The 14,911-nt window shown below is 34.5% G+C and overlaps 1 long non-coding RNA gene across 1 annotated transcript; it reads right to left on the bottom strand.

The window, feature by feature from the left end:
* Positions 1 to 10,034: 10,034 nt before the first annotated feature.
* LOC113321127 lies at positions 10,035 to 13,185 on the bottom strand. The gene is made up of 6 exons (XR_003346487.1): positions 13,051 to 13,185; positions 12,925 to 12,967; positions 12,417 to 12,596; positions 12,199 to 12,307; positions 12,015 to 12,066; positions 10,035 to 10,455 (listed from the first exon to the last, which is right to left on the bottom strand). It is a non-coding gene; the product is annotated as an uncharacterized LOC113321127 (long non-coding RNA).
* Between the last annotated feature and the right edge of the window lie 1,726 nt (positions 13,186 to 14,911).

Here is a 14,911-nt window from a genome sequence, read left to right as displayed (position 1 = left end):
GTGAGCAAGGGCGTTTGTAGGGTTCACGAGTTTACTCCATTAAATTCCTTGTGGAGGTCAATAAGGGACAAAGGCTTATCATCATTCTCAAGGAGCATATCAAGTAAGATTTTCTCTTTCTTATTACTCCCAATTTTAGGGTTCATGAGGAAAATTAATAATGATGATAAGGTTTCTAATAAGATGTCAAAAAATCATGTTTCTTCCTCTCTTAGGAGTATGAACATACCTAAGGACCAAGACTTCATTAGAATTAGATTTATCAATAATTCTAGTGGTTAGACCTTTGAAAAGATTTATTCTAATGGTTTCATTATAGAAACGAAATTAAATTTGGTTAGTGGTCATAAAGAAGTTTGATGTGTTTTGGAAAATATGATCTTGGAAACATCTTTAATGGTCTTGGCGAAGGCTTTGACACTCTCACAAGAATCTTATATGCTAAAATCCATGACGTTGATCTTGACGACATGGAATTCAGGACCATGATAAATAGAGAAAGGATTCTTGTTGATAGAGACTTGATTTCAAAGATTACCAAAATTTCATTGGATAGTTTTGGTCTTCCGATACCAAGGAAAGAAAGACCATCATTTGAAACCATTTCTAATGGTCTTTGCGGCAAGAGTGTTGATTGGATTGAAGGAAAATTTCCTACTAATTATCTTAGTCTTGCTTTGATGTCTTTCGGAAAACTTGGTATTCCTAATCTTTTTCCCTCCACAATTGAAAATTCTCGGCGGAGTCGTGAGTTTACGGAGTTGGTCTATTTCCTTGAATTAGGTACTCCATATCTTGATATTTGTGGATTTATCATTCTTCAAATGATCTCGGTGACGTCATCCAACAACAAGTTAGGCTTTCCTTGCTTAATTGATCAAATTTGTCATGAAGATTCCATTGCTCCCATTGGAAACTCTCTTGGAACTCCCAAACTTGTTCGTCCTTGTACTTTCAAACGCATGAAGGAGAATGCTTGCAAAAGACAAAGATGTGATTCCATTGACGGTTCTTGTGATCCTACCACCTTGAGTCTTCTTCATCAAATTCGCAAGGGTGTGCATAAGATCAACTCCAAGGTAAAATGTGTGCAAGAACAAATTCTTGTGATTGCTACAAAGTTTCCCGAAATCAAGGAAGAAATGGAAAAAGGTCAAGCATCTTGGATGGACTCCGATGATGAAGATGATGATTAGTTTCTCTATCTCTTATCATTTCATTTTGTCTAGGAAATTTTTTATGAGAATTTATTCTTGTGTTTTAAGAAGGATAACTAGGGTTTGGAAGAGCATATTGTGATTACACATAGCTATTGCTAACGATTTTCATCTTGCAATGTTTTTAGATTTATTTATTTAAATTCTAAAGTTCATTTGGAAGATGATTTTGCAGTATTGATCTTTATTGATTTCATATATTTCAAATAATCCTATGGGATATGCGTGTTCACGTCCGTGAACTATGATTCTCCCATATATGTCAAAAGTTAAGTCTATTATGTCATTATGGAAATATTGATGGAAAATAGAATGAACTTTTGAATTGCAAAGATTAAGTCTATAATATCATGATGCAAATATTGATGAAAAATAGAATGCATCTTTGAATATTCCGTAGTATTGATCTTTCCCTGATCCACTTCTATGTGAAAGTATTGTACGGCTCTGTAAGTTTTCTTATGTTGAGCATTTCCCATTAAATTAATCATTGAGGTTCTTTTGTGATTAATTTAATTGAGTTTTCTGGATACAAATTCATGTTTCACGTGATTTGTTAATGTCCAAAGAAATCTTTCTTTTCTTGCAAAAGTAAGGTCGCTCTTGTTGTTCTTTAGGGAATGACATTTTATGGGGTAGAGTTCTTAATTGAACGTGTGCTTAATTGCCAAATCTTTGTGGGGAGCGCGGCTGTAGAATATTGTAGGAGTTATCTTGTAAACTCCTTGATAAATACACTAAGGTTTGACAATGTGAAATCATCAAAAAAAAGTTGATATGTTCCTTTTTAGTGATGAAGTATCTCTTTGAGAATTTCATCATGATCCCGCTAGTTTTCGTACCTTTGCCAATTTATATTGACAAAATGGGGGATAATTATTGTGTAATTCACACTACAAATACATATGGTTTGCGGATCATTATGTAAGGGGGAGTGGTTTTCATTGTGAGATGAAGTATTGACTAGGGGGAGTGATACATATCACTGTAGTATTATTGTCAAAGTTGTGATATAATTGGACTTTGATGCTGTGTAATAATACTATGACACTGAATAAAAATAATTGAGAACAATTTTTTTCTTATTATTATGGCTACGAATCTTCAACAACTATGATGCTGAGTTGAACACGTTCAGAATCACTCGAGTACTTGGAAATGACGAAGATTTCGATTAATGTTGAAGAACCGAAAATCAAGCATTTGGATGAGAAGCTACAAAGTTTATTTATTTTGTAATCCATATGTATTGATAGTTTTGTCACTAAAATTGACAAAGGGGGAGATTGTTAGAGCACTGCTCGGTCGAACTCGCAAGCGTTGTTATCTCAAGCTTGTTTGTCATGTTTAGTTGTCAAAACTATAAGTTTTGATTTCTAGTCTATTTATAGCTATGTCTCGAATTACGATAGAATGTGTAGTTGAGATTTAGATTTCACAGCGTTCATCGATTGAAGACGAAGAACTACTAAGGGGATCTTGTGGAACTTCATCAACAAAAGGTATGTGGAGACTTGAACTCATCTATCACTCAGAAGTCTATTTCTGTTCTATCTCCTATTGAGACAAAAGTCGTATAGCTATATAGACTTTACATTATACATATTTAATATTTCGAGCTGAGTTTAACTCGCTTACATATTTCTAGAAATATTTGTTGGTAAGCTTTCGCTTTAACCAAGTTCATCTTTTATTCTTGATGAAAGTCAAAAGATGATCATGTGAAAATCGTCTGGTAACATCTTACATGATTTGTGTGAGACAGTCATTTGATGTAGACTTGGAATATTTCGTATTGATCATTTGATCACTTGAAAATTACTTTGAAGAAAATAGTTTATGTGAGACAGCTATTCTCGTCTTCTAAGAATGTTTCAATGATTAAAATGGGAGTTTAGAACAATTAACCTTTGATTAGATATAACACAGTATGTGTACTTGTATGCTAACTGCTGCAAGTGTATTCCAAGTCCGGGAATTTAGTATGCATACCCGTATGCATACTGATTCAATAGTTGAAGTCCGGGAACTATACTATGCATACTCGTATGCTTACTGATTCAACTGAATTTGGTCATGAACGACAGTATGCGTACCCATGTGCATACTGGCGAACAAGACCAAGTCCGGAAAATTAGTATGCATACTCGTTTGCATACCTGAGAGGGTTAAGATCTAAAATCGGTTATGTATGTTTACATACTCATGAAAAAAATACATTTATATAATAAGAAATACAATCTTTGCAAACCGTGGTTATAATGTTCATGAATTGATTCGAGAGAATCAAAACCGATTTTGCTTCAATTGTGCCTTGTATACTTCTATGAGAATATACATAATTGAACAACTCTATAACTAGTTTCATTTGAGTCATTTGAACTAGTTGTGATTAAGATGAACAAGGTTGATATGAAAGTGTTCATATGACTAACTTCGGTTAACTATTGTTGAGCCAACTAAGTGTACACGTTTAGGTACGGTTACCTATATCTAAATGAAGGTACATTTCATTTGTGTGTAACAAGCTAAGACAATCTAACGGTTGAAAGATATTAGATTGAATCTAATCAGGTTTTAATCTAACGGTACATATTGAATGCTTTGTTACCAAGGTGACATTGATTGCAAACCCTAAGTTGAAGACTATATAGAGGAGAACTCTAGAAACTGGGAAACCTAATCCCCACACCTCTTATGTGATACTAGTTGCGACTAGAGTCATTTCTCCTTTAACCTAGGTTTTTCCTAAACCATTATAGGTTAACGACTTAAAGACTTCATTGAGATTCTGAAGCCAGACCCAATTATTTTTTCTATAGTTGCACGTTCTGATCTTATTTTGTTCTATCATATTGAGTACTATCTTTTCTAAGATTTTCTTGATATTTAATCTCTGATAGGTAAGATAAAATGTAATCACAAAGCTCTTCGTATCATTCTTTGTGATTCCACAATATCTTTATCTGATACCATACGGTTAATATTATTGTGAGTTAATTGATATTACTAGGTTGTTCCTCGGGAATATAAGTCCGGTGTATCAATTGGTTCTTGTTCACCTTGATTTATCAAAAGACGGAATAAAAACTCGTAGGTATTTCAGTGGGAGACAAATTTATCTATTAGACTCTTCTGTGTGAGACAAATTTGTTTAAAAAGTCTTCGACTTTGGGTCATAGCAACTCTTAATTGTGGGTGAGATCAGCTAAGGGAATCAAGTGTGTAGAGTCCTGTTGGGATTCAGATACGTAAGGAACGCGACCGTACCTTAATCAATGTGAGATTGGTTAGGTCTCATCTACATTCTAGTCCGAAGTTAACTTGTAGTAGGCTAGAGTCTGTAGCGGCTTAATACAGTATGGTGTTCAAATCTGGACTAGGTCCCGGGTTTTTTCTGCATTTGGGATTTCCTCGTTAACAAAACTTTTGGTGTCTGTGCTATTTCTTTTCCGCATTATATTTTCTATATAATTGAAATATCACAGGTTGTGCGTAGTTCAATCAATTGGTGAATCCAACCTTTGGTTGTTGATTGAAATTGACTCTTGGATATTGGTCTTTGGTACCATATAAGTTATTTTTCATATTAATCCGGCTCACAGATTTCTATATGTTCAATTGCATATTGGTTTGAGAAATTGAGATAATAACTCCTGGATATATTTTCCTTGACTGACTCTGACTGTCTAGTTGATTCTCTTGTAAATATATTGGAGTTAGTCCATACAGATTGCCTAAACGAAATATTGGGTGTGGTTGTTAGACCCCCGCTTTTTCAGAAGTATAGAATTGTTGAGACATACAAGTATTACTCTGAAAACCTGGGGAACCTGGAGATGTATTGGCATCAACGAACACATCATCCTTCTGCTCGAGGTTAGTAATACAAGACTTCATTTGTTTCCATTTTTATCAATGTTACTTTCAAGTCGTTTAAATTGGAAATATAACATGTGAAGTTACATTTATATCAAACTATAGTATCAAAGACTTAATTATTGTATTATTATCAAAGTGTCAAGGAAGAATATACAAGTTGTATCTCAACTTTTGTACATTAAATTACGAAGTATGACGTTTATCTTTTGAACTTCGCAATTGTGACATATCTACTATATTTGTAACTTGTTACTAGATTGTGTAAAGAACATAGGATTGATTCCATGCCTAGAAAACTATGTTTAACTACATGAGTTTAACTAAGTAAACTTAAAGAACTTGTTTCTTAGTTGAAAGGAATCAACGTGATTGGTGGTTCGATTCCTATTGGGGATCTATAGAAGGACCGATCCCTATTGGGGGATCTTTAGCATGACCAACACCTTCCTTGGGGATTTATAGAAGGACCGATCCCTATTGGCGAACTCTTGCAGAATCGGTCCCAATAGCAAAACTTATATTTCCGGTTTTATATATATTTTAGGGTTTTGTGAATATCGCAATATGAGTTTCTATTTAGGAAAGTTAAAGATGTCGACATAGTGAGTAATTTGAACATGTACTAAAATCTTATCTTTCATTGTTCAAAGATATTCCTTGATACTCAAGATAAGATCCCAAAACCAAAATATTTGAGAATCTTTTAATTAGGGTTTTCAAATTTATATGCTTTAATTTTTCTAGCAAGTAAAACATATCTCTGGAAGATATATTAGTAAATTATACTTGTATGCTAGATAATATTGAGTTTCCATCCATAAGAAATTTTGGTTTATTAGTTGGATATTAGTTGGAATTAGAAAGAACCGAAAATTGGTGCTTATTGCATATCTTTAGATATTTTTATAGAAATTTCTTGGTGTCCTAACTACCTTGGTATATAAATAATGAAGTTTTTTCTTCTTACAAACTTTTGCTGACCCCGGGACCTAGTCCAGATTGAACACCAAACTGTATTAAGCTGCTACATGCACTAGCCCACTACCAATTAACTTCAGTATGGAATGTAGTTGAGCCTGAACTCCGTCTCACACTGATTCAGGTACATTCGCGCTCCTTATGCATCTTGAATCTCAGCAGGACTCCACACAATTTATTCCCTTAGATGACGTCACACCAACTAAGAGTTGCTTCAACTCAATTGAAGACTTTAAACCAAATCTTCCTCCCACAGATTAAGCATATATAATTGATTTCCTGATTTACGATCGAAACGGATGATCAGATCAAACGTATGATCAAGGTGATGGAAATAGATAGCAATTTCACGGAAGTCTAGCTATCCTCAAAATCCGGACTTATGCAACCCGAAGTGCAGCCTAGATTATTATTCACCTTACAAGTATAAAACTTGCGGAATCACAAAGTTGAGACGAAAAGAACTTTGTGATTTCTATCTATCTTGTTCAAGTGATAAATCAACAATCGAACAAGATCAGGATACTCAATTTATCAAGATAAAAGATAACTGGACCTGGTTTCATAAATCCCAATGACGTCTTTCATAGCTGCTAAACCCTAAAAGGGTTTTTGGAGAGGAAGATTGTAGATACAACTAGGACACATCAAAAAGTAGTGTGAGGATTCAAAGATCCCATTTTCCAAGAGTTCCCCTTATATAGACTTCAAAGCATAAGTTTCTTTAGGTTTAAGCTAAGATAGCTTTGGAACCAAGCAAACAATATTCATCGTTAGATGAAAGCTTTGAATCTTATTCACATATAAACAAGATATACACTCTGGTTAGGAAAACCGTAATTGAACCGTGTACAAAGACTATGTTCAACATGGTTATCCGAAACTAGCCGGTTTGAACTTAAAAGCTTAACACTCATTTCCATGAAAACAAAGACATTAATCTTGAATCACAATCATGTGATCTAATGAATAATGTTTATTAGAGAACTGATCAAATGAAAATCATCTCGTATAAATAATTTAATCGCATTTGAACACAATCGACATAGTTTGTAAATGAATCGGTTGAGTCATGGTACACAGACCTGTTTGCAAAACATATAGGCGAAACCGAGTTCCGGAGTTGACAGAACTTTTCAGTTCATGTACCGGTTTGCAAACTTAGGTGCAAAACTGAGTTCCGTAGTTCACATAACTTTTCAGTTTGCGAACCGGTTTGGAAACCTTAATACTTTATCGGTTCCGGAGTTCACAGAACTTTTTCAGTTTGCATACCAGTTTGGGTACTAAATTGGTTCAAGAACATAGAACTGTATTGGTTCGCATACCGGTTTGGATACTTAAACCCAGATCCCTTACCACAGTTCCAAAATGGTTTGTATACGAATATACGTACCTATCCAGATCAGGAAACAAACGGATTTCCCCATGATATGCATACTAATATGCGTATCACACAAATTTGTAAGTCGATGTATAGCTACTATGCTACGTGTACGAGTACATGCAATACAACTTCAGATATATAACAGTTATATCAGTTTGTAAGACTGATAATACTGTCTTTTATTCCGAATATAACAGTTCTATGTTTCTTTAAATCAATTCAAAACATTCCCGAATAACATCAATGACACATATCACTGTTCCAAGATATTTTCGAATGATAACCTTGAATCATGATTTGGTTCCGAACAATAAATTGTTCTCCACCGAAATTCATCAAGTATGAACAAATGTTCATTAAGCTTAATCATTATATTTTGAGAAATTCATAAAGTAAATAATTAGTTATTGACTCGAAATTCTTGTCTATGCAAGCTAGTCTAATTAGTTATGCGACAAACATCTCAAGGATAGAAAGGTGAATATAACTTGATAAATAGGTGGTTTAGTCTTCACTTACCTATTGTTGATGAAGTTCTCCAAAATCTTCGGTTAATCTTCGCCTTCAAACGGTAGAACGCAAATGATGACTGGTTCGTTTCTCAACTACCTCTATCATAGACCGATATTTAACTAATTGTAGATTGGAAATCAAGATATAGTTTTGAAAACTAAATTTGACAACAAGCTTGATATAGCAACACTTGTGAGTTCGACCGAGCAATGCTCTAACATATTTTTACACCTCTAAAATTACCACTTGTTTGTGGTGGTACTACTCTTTTATTAATATACTAGGATATGACCCGTGCCGTAACGGTCCGGACCTTGATTCGATGCTTTTACTATTAGTAAGACTCTAACAGTCATTAGATTTTTTTTCTCTTTGAAAAGGATAATTATACTGGGATATGTTCTACCCATACATCTAACCCTTAAACTATAAATTCCTTGTTGAGTTGCAAGGAGTTAAAGAAGAAAGACCAAAGACAATCCATGATCCTCATACATGAGGAATAGTTTTACTATGGTACGAATATATGTAATGGGTGTCTTTGGATGACTGATATCACTACAGAGTGCAAAATTAGAAATTTATTTGGTTGTTTGGGTAGTTGTTAACATTTTTCATTTTTATTTTGGTAATATTGGTCAACATATTTCACCTTGTATTTCTTATTTTTTAGATTGCCTAAGTTCATAAAAGAACACGAGAAAAACAACCACCAGGAAGCATCCATCGACGTTTTTGGCCTTTCTAATTCTGAAGAACGGGAAAAGTGCATTGACAGTAGGAAAACCACAACACTCTTTAATCTGATTACAAATTAAATTAGGAAAATATAACCAAATCAAATGCATTTACGAAAACTCCTTCTGGTATTTAAGCTGGCCTACAAACATATTTGTTGTCTTTTATATGTTACTTGAAATACTATTGGAACGGAAGATGAACAGTTTTCTAATATGTCTCCGATCTCCATTCAGCAGTCCATTTTATGAATACTGTTAAAAATCCAACAAAATTAAAAATGAGCGGCAGAATTGGTTGGATCCCAATTCAGTAGTGCACAACTCACTTTCACTTGCGAGTCAAAAAAAAAAAAAACACTTTCTTGTCATTTTTAATCTTGAACTACTCTATGCACCTCAACTTATTGAACATGTTCAATCCTCACCTGGTTCTTATTTTTCGAAATGTTACCACAAACCTACCTCAATTGAAGGGAAAATGGCAATCAGTAGAACTACGTACTACATAATGCAATATGGAAACCTTTAACATATGTGATGTCCATGAACTATAAGAACATTCCAAAATACGGATTTCCACTGCTTGTAGATAAGATGATCAACCCAAGTACCAAATTCTAATTGACAGTGGAACATTCCGAAATATTCATTTCAGTTTTTCAAAATAAGAATCAGAATCTAACCAATAAGGATTTGAACTATATATTATCCTACATTTCCTTTTCCTTCGTGAATTGCAGTTAACCATTGTGGATGTGTTCCATTTTTATTCATATTATCTATACTCACCGCCATCAACACTCCAGTCTAGACTAAGGTGATTGCATTTAACATGCATTAAACTAAGATGATTACACCCCGCCCATGACTGCACCTTGAATCTGAACATAAACATGGAAATGAACTACAAAAATACTGAGTAAGAATAAAAGCGTTACTTAGTAACACAGTTGGATGGCACCTTCTCAGATGACGTATTCAAGACATACCCCCAGAGTAACTAATTGTTAGGACAATTATGATATCAGTAGGCAGCAAAGAGATGAAAATTCACCTGTTGCAGGGGAGCTAAAACGTATTCTTGTGTATTGAGGGCATTCCTAAAAGTCACATTACACCTAAATGGGTTGTGAAAACAACAAAGTCCGCACAATGACATCAAACTCCCACTTGGAAATGCACAAAGACCTTTAGTGTGTCCTGTGGCAGCCAACTTAATTAGGAAACAGTTAGAAAAACTGACGGGGTATCTGCAATTTATATTCTTGAAAAAAATGTGGTCGGTCCTAACCACCTCGCACCACTGCTTTGCTCAGAAGGAGTGACTTATCGAGGTTTTACATTTTATCCTGGCATTTAAGCTGAAGTATGCACATAGTTGCATAAACATTAAACAGTTTAAAGACATTACTTGTAGCTCCATGAATGCAGATGTTAATCATCCTACAATTATATTAGATTCCGGATGAATCCAGAAAGATTAGCAGCTTCATGTGGATAGGATAAAGGAAACTGAGACCGACAATAAAGGGTGGTGTAGCCTGCTAATGTATCACGCATACAACTTTCTCTAAGTAGAGTCATCCCATATTTTTTTGGGAAATATTTTATTTCACCAAGAGCACTGACAAACCTGAGTCCTGACTGATTTTCTTTCAGATCTAGTAAGTGTCATTACATAAGCAACTCCAATGGGCAACTGACACCACATCATCAGACAGATCTCTAGCTTTCTCACCTGTCAAAAATAGAGCTTCTATGAAAATTTTGCAAACATAATAATACTTAAATATAATTTATCACTAAGAACCATGTAGCTAGTTAAAGCAAGATAAATCACCATCTCAACTAATATCAATCCAAGATGAACAGATATGTTAGAAACACAATGCCTGATTGCCTATAGTAATTGACACAGATTCAAGCTGAAAAGTCTGTTTCCAACTCTAACTACTTGAACCATCAGATATCCTTGACATCCCATCTCAACTAATGTCAATCCAAGATGAATAGAGATGTTAGAAACACAATGCCTGATTGCCTATAGTAATTGACACAGATTCAAGCTGAAAAGTCTGTTTCCAACTCTAACTTCTTGAACCATCAGATATCCTTGACATCCTCGAAGAGTAGCTATTTTTGTTCCCTCTTCTAAGGCATAGCCAATTGACTATGAGTTGGATCCCCACAAAATCTATCTTACATAGGATATCAACAACTACACCTTTATAGGAAACTGCTAATTCAAAAAAAAATAAAAAAATATCGTTGTTAAATGCATAAAAAACCTAAGGCTTGTGCTATTCTCTTCCCAGGAAAATAAATTTACATCTGAACCGACAACATCAAAGTAATCATGGTCAAGTCATAAATAGTACCAAATTAAAGAAAATGTGAAAAACTACGAAGGATACAACCCAATCAATCATGGATGTAGGGATACCTATAGAAACTTTATACTCAATCTGAAAGTACAAAAGTTTCTTCAAGAGGTTAGAGCCTCCAGGTGAAATCAAAATCAGATATCTTTCGTCCAGATTCATACTTATGTTCGTCTTTGACAGTGCGATAAAAAAGCTGCTTCAATTCTGGCCAGGTGGAAGGACCGTGGTAGTCGATATGGCTCAATGTGTAGGTTACTGGTAGTTTCTGCTCCATTTTAAAGGAGTTCAAAGTAATTTGAAAATCCAAAGCCGTGAAGAGTGGTGAGAACCCAGAACGGCGGGCCCTCGCCGATTCATACAAAATTAAGTGATAAATATGTTATATTTCGTACACTTTTATCATCAATAACTTAGATGGCCTAAGGTGAGATGGGATAATTGATTTAGTTAATACACACCTCTCATGAGTCGGATGCATCTTCAACTACATAGCGAATCAGGTATCTGAGTTGGAAATGGGACATGATGGTGTGGTTAATAAATGAACAGGTAGACACCGAGAAAAAAAATTAGATTGTTTAATATCAAGGTGCTATGCAGTGATCAAAATCTGGGAATGTTTTTGATCTCAATTTCGTCCTCAACAACAACTTCTTTTGCTACTTCGCGGTTCTCAATGAGTACATTAATTTATAGGTCGGGCGTACGTTACACATATAGCAGCCTCTACACATAGACAGGAGATGTATTTAGCAAACCTGATTCAGTCTATGGTATCACAGGGTGAAATTAACGGTGCCTAATTGGAAGTAGTGTACTACTCAACATTGTTTTTTTTGCATGGATATATCGAGCTACCAGCTCTTGAAGTACAAGTAGCACAAAATAAAAATTGTTTGATGCAGACACATACCAAAAGGACCGGTAGCATTTCATGGTGTAATAATTCATCGCAACTGAGCAATCTGAGAGATTTGGCAAACACTACAGCAAGTCAAAATCAAAATACAAAAAAGTTCTAATATTGAACACCATTTGGCAAACATGAAAGCGAGTCAAAATCAAAATGTACAATATTAATAAACATTTTATCTTACAATTTTACTTTTGTGTAGGGATGTCAAAGCCGCTATCATATCAGCAATGCTGTCCACATCATGCATAGCTTTGGCTAGATCCATAGTATCTTCTGATTGTTTCGGTCAACTGTGTATATACTTGCATTTTCAGAATATTTGGCAAGGTGGAGGAGTCCTAGGTACTGGATATAGTAAGAATATTTACAAAATAAAAAACATATGATGCAGACACATACCAAAAGGACCGGTAGCATTTCATGGTGTGATAATTTATTGATACCGCAACTGAGTATAAGAATGTCCTATACTAATTTGAACATGGATGCCCAAGTGATTTGCTTTTATCAAAATCAGCTTGATATCCCTTCCCCTCATCGATGCAATATTGAGAGTCAAAAAGCTGGAATAGAAAAAACCTAAACAAAGATATTAGTTGAATATGATCAATAAAAATTACAAACAATTGGAAATCTAGGAAGGAAAAATACACTTATCATTGCCAGATAAATAACCAAATTCCACTAATCTTATTCACCGTTTATATTGGTTTTGTGAATCAAGCATAACATCCACAATTTGGTTAGTGTGCTTATTTAAGTGGTGTTCTATCAGAATGGGTTAGTAAAACTTAAACAGGCACAATTAGAAATCATTCTACAGTGAGTTAATACCTTATTTTCTAAGAAAAAGAAAAGTCATAATCATCAAAGAACAATTATTAATTAACGTCTGGAACACAAATACCTAAGATGGATGTCATCTTTTTTTCCGAAAAGAACAGCCAAACCTGCAATAGAGCCATGAACTTAGAAACTTGAATCAAAAAATCAAACTAATTGAAAAGAATCAAAGAATAAAAATGGCCATTACCTTGCAGTGTTGAGAGAGCATGCGTCTGGTAACATGAGGACCTCTGTTGGGGTTTATGTAGGGGAACATTCATCACGTTATATGGGGAACTTGTTTAACCTTTGTAACGTATGTAGGGTATTCAATGTTTTTTTGTTTCCTTATTTTGCAGGGGATAATTTGCACGGTAACGGAAAAGGATAATTATTCTGATCTGAAGTGGAAGAGAGATGCAGATTTCTGCCATAATTTCAGGTTGCATGGGGGCGTAAAACATGGACTGATTTTAAGCCACGATTTATCTTTTATTTGTGAAAGCAAATGATGGCCGTAGATCACAATAAAACACTCATTCAGGACCGTCAAATTAGCAAAAACACATTTGTGTTTGTAAGATAAGGTATATATACAAGCTCCGTAAGCCCGTCCAAATGGACGAGCTAGTTCACTAATTGAGATAAATAAAAACTTGCTAAGTCCACCTTCCATCATAACCGTTGAGATTACCCATTTGAGAAATTGCTCACTTGCAGTGTGTGTTGCACATTTTTGTTTATCTCATTTATATTGGGTTCCTCTAACAAATATTCTGAGAATATTCGCAACCTAAACAGTATTCCATTGATATGTTAATTCCATATTTCTAAGAACAGATAATGGAGGATACCTATGTAAAAGCAGGTTGATATAGAAATCTAAAAGACCAACATAAAGTAGGACATCTAAACTTTATCAAAAAGTACTTACAGAAATTTACCATAATCGAGTGCTAAATTGATTCATGTCCTTATAATAATGTCATTAACATGTCACCACGCATCATGCATGGAATTAAGAATTTCCGATAGCACGAAGAGAGATGTTCAACTTTAGTTATTCTTTAGTTATCATGTGTCAAAGGTGCGATTTGTGATTCTCTCTACCAAATATCTAAATGCTACATATTGCATTGATCAATTTATCACCTGTTTTATGTAAGTAAACCAATTCAACCAATTTCAGGGATGATATAGATCATGTAAACTTCATTATTCACCACGCGTCCATTAAAAAGTTAGTCTTCTGCCCTTCTAAAAAGCATAAGATTTCAATGAATAACATAAACCATTTGAGATAAAATAGCATTGGATTATATATTTTCCTTCAAGCACTATAATAGAAGGAAACATTCTTTCTTGCTTGAGAAGTTGCGAACGGTTAGTTTATACAAAATGAAAGAACTCATTTCTTCGTATGTCCTGGGTAATAAGCTTTTTCCCGAAAGATGTGTCCTTACAGATCAAAACTTTCTAACCTGAATATCACAAAAAGAAGACTGAGAAAGAGTTTTGTACAACATGGACTAAAATTACAATTCAAGTACAAACAGGTTGAAGTTTCAATGTATACGATAAAAACCAAACATGAATTCATTGCACAAAGAACCAATTTAATACCAAATAAAAGAACTTCGATTAAACACTTTTAGTTTTCCAACATCTGTAGACGTGGAAGGGATCCTATCACTTTTAAACTTCGATTAAACACTTTTAGAACTTCGATTTGTTTCATGTTCAGGAATGGGATCCTATCCAGGGACATTTCCAGATTCTCCAGTCTTGTCTGGTTTCTTTTCTTCTATCTTCGGGCTTGAATTCAAATGAAAACTATCCAAACTTAATGCCGACTTCTTGACACCTGACATAAAGTACTGATGTGCTTAAGAAAGTATGTTAAAGTAACATGACAGTTTACCGGATATGCTCCACAAACGATCTACAATATACGTCTCTCTCAAAGTAAGGTAATGGTAATCCACATAAATAAATAATAGAAACGTACATGTCTAATTGCTTCTTTGTCAACCTAACTCCATTCCAACAAAACGAGGTGAAAGACATGT

Source organism: Papaver somniferum, chromosome 11 (assembly GCF_003573695.1).
Source record: "Papaver somniferum cultivar HN1 chromosome 11, ASM357369v1, whole genome shotgun sequence".
NCBI lineage: Eukaryota > Viridiplantae > Streptophyta > Magnoliopsida > Ranunculales > Papaveraceae > Papaver > Papaver somniferum.
The sequence above is the reverse complement of the archived record's forward strand: the minus strand, read 5'-3'. Positions and strand labels throughout refer to the sequence as shown.